Genomic DNA, 7,554 nt, shown 5'->3' on the forward strand with positions numbered 1-7,554 from the left:
AGGAATTCCCTAGAGGACGAGTGAAGTCTCGTGAGGGTTTTCCAGGAATGATACCCACAAACATTTTCTAACCATGTAATTCCTAAGAATGCAATCTCATGACCGTTATGGTTTTCAGTCATTAACAGGCTTAATAAAACAAACACTATTTTCACAATTTCAGGCAATCACAACTTAGCTCCAATCAGGCAATTATGAGATATTACAAAATTCAATTAGTGTATGTGAACTCAACACATAATCAAGGGATTTTAAAACTAAACTCAATCATGCATGGATCAATACTCAAAATTCATCGGACTCCCCATCGGACAAACAACCAAGGCAACTTCTTCTCTTTTTTTTTTTCTTTTTTTTTCACTTAGCTCCCTTAAGCTTTCTGATTGACCCATTTATCGAGTGTTAGGCCAATGACTCCCAAACCAGATGGTTTTAGGGCATTAGGTGTAGAAACACCCCTAAGGACTTACTAACTCGGGTCAAAAAGGCTACAAAGCTAAGCTACTCTTTTTTTTTTTTGTCAACCAATCCAAACTTTTCACTTTTTGACACGAACACTCGCTGCTTAATGAGGCAAGAGGTCCAGTTACTCGATGGAAAGTTTAAAATGATCATTTTTATTTATTTATTTTAATTTTTATATTATTTTAATGTTTTATTTTTTATACTTTATGCCAAAGTTGTTTTCCCAACAAGTTGCCCAACTATATTCCGAATATTAAAACCAAACATTCTTGATTCCAGATTTTATACCCCACAAACTATATGCAAGTATGCTTGTGAAAATTAAACTGAAACAAGTAATATTTCATGCTGCCAATGAGAGTAACCCAGTTTTAATTTCTTAATCAAGTGATCATGTGTTCGTCATATTAAGCCCATCAATGAATCTCAAACCACAATAGGAAAATCAATAGCATGCTCAGAACTATCATGTATACGCTCACACCCCCCAACTTACAGTGCACAATGTCCTCAGTGTGTGGAAAATAACAAGAAAACAATGCAAGGGGAAAAAGAAACACCAAACCTATCACTGTGGCGCAGAAGAAGATGCCCCTGGAGCAGGTGGCAGCCGAGCTACAATGGCACGCAGCAGTTCTTGCTGCGCTTCAAATCGTTCATCCGCCTGGCGCCTATCTTCTGCTCTCTGGTTTGCAAGCTCAGCGCGGAGGTCCTGCAATTCTTTATGTAAGGACTCATATTGTGACATGGTCAGAGTGACTGTATCTGGTGCTCCCATGCTATCGACCGGTGCTGCTGGAGGTGGCTCATCATGCATAGGCCCATCAGCGTCCCTATCAACCGCTGCGGCTGCAGGTGTCCGACGTCGTCGCGGCATGTGAGAATAACTCTGATTCCACTGAATCAGACCAAACTGAGGATGTGTGGAAATAGGACCATCAGTCGGGGTACCCTCTATGCCTCGGGTCTGAAAGATCTGGGTGAGGAGAAATGGGAATGGAAGTCCCCAGGCCGCCGAACCCTGCTTGCACAGCACACTTGCCCCATCCCAAAACTTGTGCAGCTGGTCCCAAATGAGCTGGGGAATGGAGATCCAATAGCCTCTCTGAAAGGCATAGAGTGTTGTAAGAAAGGGGCCGCGCCGCTGCGTCTTGTGTCCAAAGGGGCACACATTCCGCTGGGAGGGGGCGTCGGGGGTGGTCTCCCGGGCAGGGGAAGCGCGGGATGTGGAAGCCGTGGCTGGAAGCAAGGCTGGGCTTCGTTGAGGCATTTTGTCGAGCACTTGGTGGGCACTCCTAAAGGGAGGAGATGGAGAACCACCCTGCTGTGCTGCCCAACCCCCTGCAAAAGACAGAAAATCCAACACAGAGCAGTCCGTGGACCCACGGACTGCGAATTTCTACAAAAAATTGGAAAATAATGGGGTTGGTGGGGATCGGGGAGAGTGGGAAATGGAAGAGATAAGTGGCCGAGGAGGGAACACACTAGCGGGGAAAGACCAGAGGGGTGGTGGCGTGGGGTTGTGCGGTGGTAGGGGTGTGCGGTGGTGGTGGGTTGGTGGCCGGCGGTGGTGGGTGGGTTCGCAATTGGGGTGTGAGGGCAGGGGAGAAGCTACGGGGCTGAGGAAGAAAGGGGAATGGGGAAGAAAAATGATGGGGCATGACCTAAAAGGGCACGTGAGCCCTCTGAATGAGTGCGCTCGAGCGGCACGTAGCGTGCGCTCGATCGCACTTGCGCAAAGGGTGTCAAGGGAGGGCGGGGGTGCGCTCGAACGCTCCTGAAGGTGCGCTCGAGCGTACTCGTGCATGTGTGTGGGAGTGTAGAGCGTCTGCGCTCGATCCCACTCATGGTGGGCTCGAGCGCAGGCCCGTGATCTGGGATCGAGCGCACAGTAGGTGCGCTCGAGCCCAGGGTGTCAGTGCTTTAATCAAAAAGATAGACGGGATCCGTCAAATCAACGAACTCCATGTCTGTACCTGGCTCGAGGTTCTGGATGCAAGGCTTCAACCTTTGACCATTGACCTTGAATAGAGTGCCATCTTTTGGGTCCCACAATTCAACGGCTCCATGGAGTGACACGGAGGTGACTATGAAGGGGCCGTCCCATCTTGAACGGAGCTTCCCAGGGAAAAGCCGGAGTCTGGAATTGAAGAGCCATACTTTCTGATCCCGAACAAATTTCTTAGGCAAGATATGTTTGTCATGAAAGGCCTTAGTCCGCTCCTTATAAAGGCAAGCACTATCATAGGCATCTCGCCGCAGCTCCTCCAATTCTGTCAACTGAAGTTTCCGGTGCGGACCGGCAGCTTGCATGTCGAAATTGAACTGCTTGATGGCCCACATAGCCTTGTGTTCTAATTCCACAGGGAGGTGACACGCCTTGCCATAAACCAGCCGATAGGGAGACATTCCAATGGGGGTTTTGTAAGCTGTGCGGTAGGCCCATAATGCATCATTGAGGCGCAAGGACCAATCCTTGCGGTCCGGCCTAACCGTTTTCTCCAGAATATGCTTAATCTCCCGGTTAGACACTTCCACTTGGCCACTTGTTTGAGGATGGTAAGGAGTGGCGACCTTATGTGTGACAGAATACTTGAGAAGCAAGGCCTTGAAAAACTGGTTGCAAAAGTGTCTACCTCCATCACTGATGATGGCCCGAGGAGTGCCAAATCTAGTAAAAATGTTGGCTTGGAGGAACTTCACTACAACCTTGTGATCATTGGTCTTTGTGGTGATAGCTTCGACCCACTTAGAGACATAGTCTACTCCTACCAAAATATACTCATGTCCACAAGATGGTGGGAAGGGTCCCATGAAGTCAATACCCCAGACATCAAAAATCTCGACAATAAGGATGGAGTTCAATGGCATCATGTCCCTCTAAGACATAGATCCTAGGCGCTGACATCGCTCACAAGCTCGGCAGAAGTCATAGGCATCTTTGAACAAGGTGGGCCATGTGAATCCACATTGTAGAACCTTGGCGACGATCTTCTTGGCACTGAAATGTCCCCCACAAGCTAGAGAATGACAAAAGGTAAGAATGCTGGAAAATTCACTCTCAGGAACACATCGTCGGATGATCTGGTCAGCACAATACTTGAACAACTCTGGATCTTCCCAATAATAGAATCGGACTTGCTTGAAGAAGCGGTCCTTATCTTGCTTAGACCACTGAGAGGGAATCTGACCTGTTGCGAGTTAATTGACAATATCGACATACCACGGCGGATGTCTCGGGGTAATTTCTAAGAGTTGCTCATCTGGGAACGAGTCATGAACAGGAACCGGCTGGGGTGTCTCAAACGAAATCCGTGACAAATGGTCAGCATCAACATTTTCAGTACCCTTCTTGTCCCGAATCTCAATGTCAAACTCTTGCAGAAGTAGAATCCAGCGGATCAACCGAGGCTTTGTTTCCTTCTGGACCAGCAGGTGTCGTAGAGCAGCATGATCAGAAAAAATTATAACCTTGGATCCCAGAAGATATGAGCGGAATTTATCCAGAGCAAATACCACAGCTAGCAATTCTTTCTCAGTGGTTGTGTAATTGACTTGAGCATCTATCAACATTTTGCTAGCATAGTAAATGACATGAGGAAGCTTGCCTACCCGTTGTCCCAAAACTGCACCCACAGCATAATCAGATGCATCACACATGATCTCAAAGGGCAATGACCAGTCAGGCGGCTGCATGATGGGGGCAGAGGATAATAGTGATCGGAGCTGCTGGAATGCCTAGTGACATGCTTCATCAAAGTGAAAAGGGGTGTCCTTAGCAAGCAAGTGACATAAGGGCCTTGAGATTTTGCTGAAATCTTTGATGAAACGACGATAGAAGCCGGCCTGCCCTAAGAAAGAACGGATCTGCTTCACTGAAGTGGGTGGTGGTAAATTTTCAATGAGCTCAACTTTGGCCCGGTCCACCTCAATACCTCGTTTGGACACTATATGGCCCAAAACTATACCTTCCTGGACCATGAAGTGGCTTTTCTCCCAGCTCAAAATCAGGTTAGTTTCTTTACAACGTTGAAGCACAAGTGACAAATTATGGAGGCAATTATCAAAAGAAGATCCAAAAACAGAAAAGTCATCCATAAATACCTCCAAAAATTTTTCCACCATGTCTGAGAAGATATACATCATACATCTCTGGAATGTGGCAGGTGCATTGCATAAGCCGAAAGGCATGCGTCGGTAAGCAAAGGTGCCGAATGGACATGTGAACGTCGTCTTCTCTTGGTCTTGGGGATCAACTGCAACCTGATTATACCCGGAATAGCCATCTAAGAAGCAATAGTAGCTCTGTCCAGCAAGACGCTCCAAAATTTGATCAATGAATGGGAGCGGGAAGTGATCCTTTCAGGTATGAGAATTGAGCTTCCGGCAGTCAATGCAGACACGCCACCCCGTGGTTGTGCGCTGTGGAACCAATTCGCCAGCAAAATTCTCAACAACGGTGATGCCTGATTTCTTTGGGACCACTTGAGTGGGGCTCACCCATTTGCTATCTGAGATGGGGTAGATGATGCCTGCATCAAGTAACTTGACGACCTCTTTAATTACTACCTCCTTCATGTTGGGATTCAATCGGCGTTGTGCCTGACGGGAGGGTCGAGCATCTTCTTCCAAATGGATCCGGTGCATACAGATAGAGGGGTCAATGCCTTTCAAATTGGCCACGGTCCAACCAATAGCCTCTTTATACTCCTTTAACACTACGAGCAGACTGTCTTCTTGGTCTTTTTGTAAGTCGGAAGCAATGATGACCGGCAGGGTGTTGTTGGACCCCAAAAATGCATATTTGAGCTTTTCTGGCAGGGGCTTCAACTCAAGCTTTGGTGGAGACAGTAGGGATGGAACAGGAGGAGTGCTGGATGTCACAGGTAGGGGCTCCTTTACTACTCTCCATGGATGGAACTCTGCACTGGCGGCTGTTTCTAACAATTCATGAACCTCTTGAATGTACTGATCGGTGTTGAATTCTTCAAAGTCGAAATAATTCAGGCACGCTTCTACTGGGTCCTTTGTCAGGAGACTGGGTAGTGAGTCTTCTATATATTCTTCAATGCTGTCCAAAAAGAAACACTCATTCTGATCAGGAGCATGCTGAAACGCAGTAAAGCTATTCAATCGAACTTTCATATTGCCAAATGAGATTTCCATGACTCCAGTTCGACAGTTGATGCATGCATTTTCCGTGGCTAAGAATGGACGCCCAAGGATGACAGGAACCAGCTTCTCAGGATTGGGCACAAGCTCGGTATCCAGCACGATAAAGTCTACTGGGAAGAAAAATTTATCCACCTGGATGATCACATCTTCTATAATCCCTCTAGGCTTCTTAATCGACCGATCAGCTAACTGCAGAATCACTGTGGTGGGCTTCAGTTCCCCTAGGCCCAGCTGCTGGTATACTGAATATGGAAGTAAATTCACTCCAGCTCCCAAATCCAAGAGTGCTTTATCAATCTCTCTTTTTTCGATGATGCATGAAATTGTAGGAGCCCCGGGGTCCTTGAACTTCGAAGGGGTGTTGTGCTTAATCAGAGAACTTACTTGCTCAGTCAGAAGAACTTTCTTGGGGATGTGGTTTCTGGTCTTCCGCTTTTGAGTACACAAGTCTTTAAGGAACTTGGCATAGGCAGGCACTTGTACAATGGCATCAAGAAGGGGAAGATTGATCTTTACCTGTTTGAACATCTCCATCATTCCTTGTATTTTCTCGCCTTGTTTCCCAAAGTGGGAAGGTGCCTTGAGACGTTCTGGGAAGGGGGCTGGTGGCTCATATGGGATCTCTGGAGTGGATGCTGCTGATGACGAAGCCTCATGGCTTACTTACTTGCTTTTATCATTCTGCAAATTCTGTGCAACCTCCTTGTGTTCATCTTTCTTCTCCTCCACATGATTGTCAACTATTTTGCCGCTTCTTAAGGTAGTGATGGCTTGAACTTGCTGATGGTATGAAGTGCCCTCATCGACCATATAGTGCCCTTTGGGGTTTACCACTGGCTGACTTGGAAGCTTTCCTTCATCTCTTCTGTTGATGGTGTTGGCAAGTTGTCCGACTTGAGCTTCTAGCTTGGTGTAGTACCTAAATTACACTAAACTAAGGTGTAGTACGATCCGTCTTCCCTAGGTATGGTCTATCTAACCCTATTGATTGCATGCCAATTAAATACCATTGTATAACCATCATTCTTATGATCACAGAAAATAAGAATAATTTGAGTTCAATAATAGTAAAATAATTTCTAAGACAAGATAAGAATTTTACTAATATTGATTTGGAATTTAAAGAACAACTGCATTTAATATGAAGAACAGAAATCAACTGTAGCAATCCTCAGGATTATACAATCAACATGCATAAATTGAAAGACTAGAAATTAAATACAATCAAACCATTGTGCATGGAAAGGGCTACATCAATACCCCACAATTGGGTTTAGCTGCTCATGATCTCCTAAGCTCCACAGACTATTTTACTGAATTTTTGCTCTAGAGGTGGTGTGTCTGTTTACAATGTTTAGAGCCCTATTTATAGGGATTAGGAGAACCCTAAAAACCCTAAAAACCCTGAGAAAACCGGAGAGCAGTCTCCCAGTCCAATTGGGAGACAGAAATCCAAGTCCATTCTGGAGAGGAATTCTTGCCGTACACTGTACGCTCGAGTGCGCTCGATCCAAGACTTGATGCGCTCGAGCGCAGTGCGCTCGAGCCTGGATGGTGTGTGCGCGAGCGTAGGAATGCGCTCGACCCTTGATCGCAAACGCTCGAGCGCAGTGCGCTCGATCCCATGAATGCTGCGCTCGATCCTCGTTCCAGAATGCTCAACTTTTGGATCTTTTAGCCCCAATTTCTAATGGTTTGTCAAATAAGACCTGAAACATAAAAACAAAACAAAATCAAACAATAACAATGCTAAGGAATTAACATATGTAAATTAAGGGGCTTGAATGTGCAACATTCGGCGCTTATCACTATCCATAATACTAGAAACCCAACCTAGTCCGACCTCGGGTGGCCCACATTACTAATGATGTACGTCTTATAGTGACCGCTCGTTAAGGCTGCGCCGGTCACAAA

At 46.2% G+C, this 7,554-nt stretch overlaps 1 pseudogene; it reads right to left on the minus strand.

The window, feature by feature from the left end:
* Window positions 1-1,033: 1,033 nt before the first annotated feature.
* Window positions 1,034-6,174, minus strand: LOC148587622 (uncharacterized; annotated as a pseudogene).
* Window positions 6,175-7,554: the final 1,380 nt, after the last annotated feature.

This window comes from Corylus avellana, chromosome 2 (assembly GCF_965113065.1).
Source record: "Corylus avellana chromosome 2, dhCorAvel1.hap1.2, whole genome shotgun sequence".
NCBI lineage: Eukaryota > Viridiplantae > Streptophyta > Magnoliopsida > Fagales > Betulaceae > Corylus > Corylus avellana.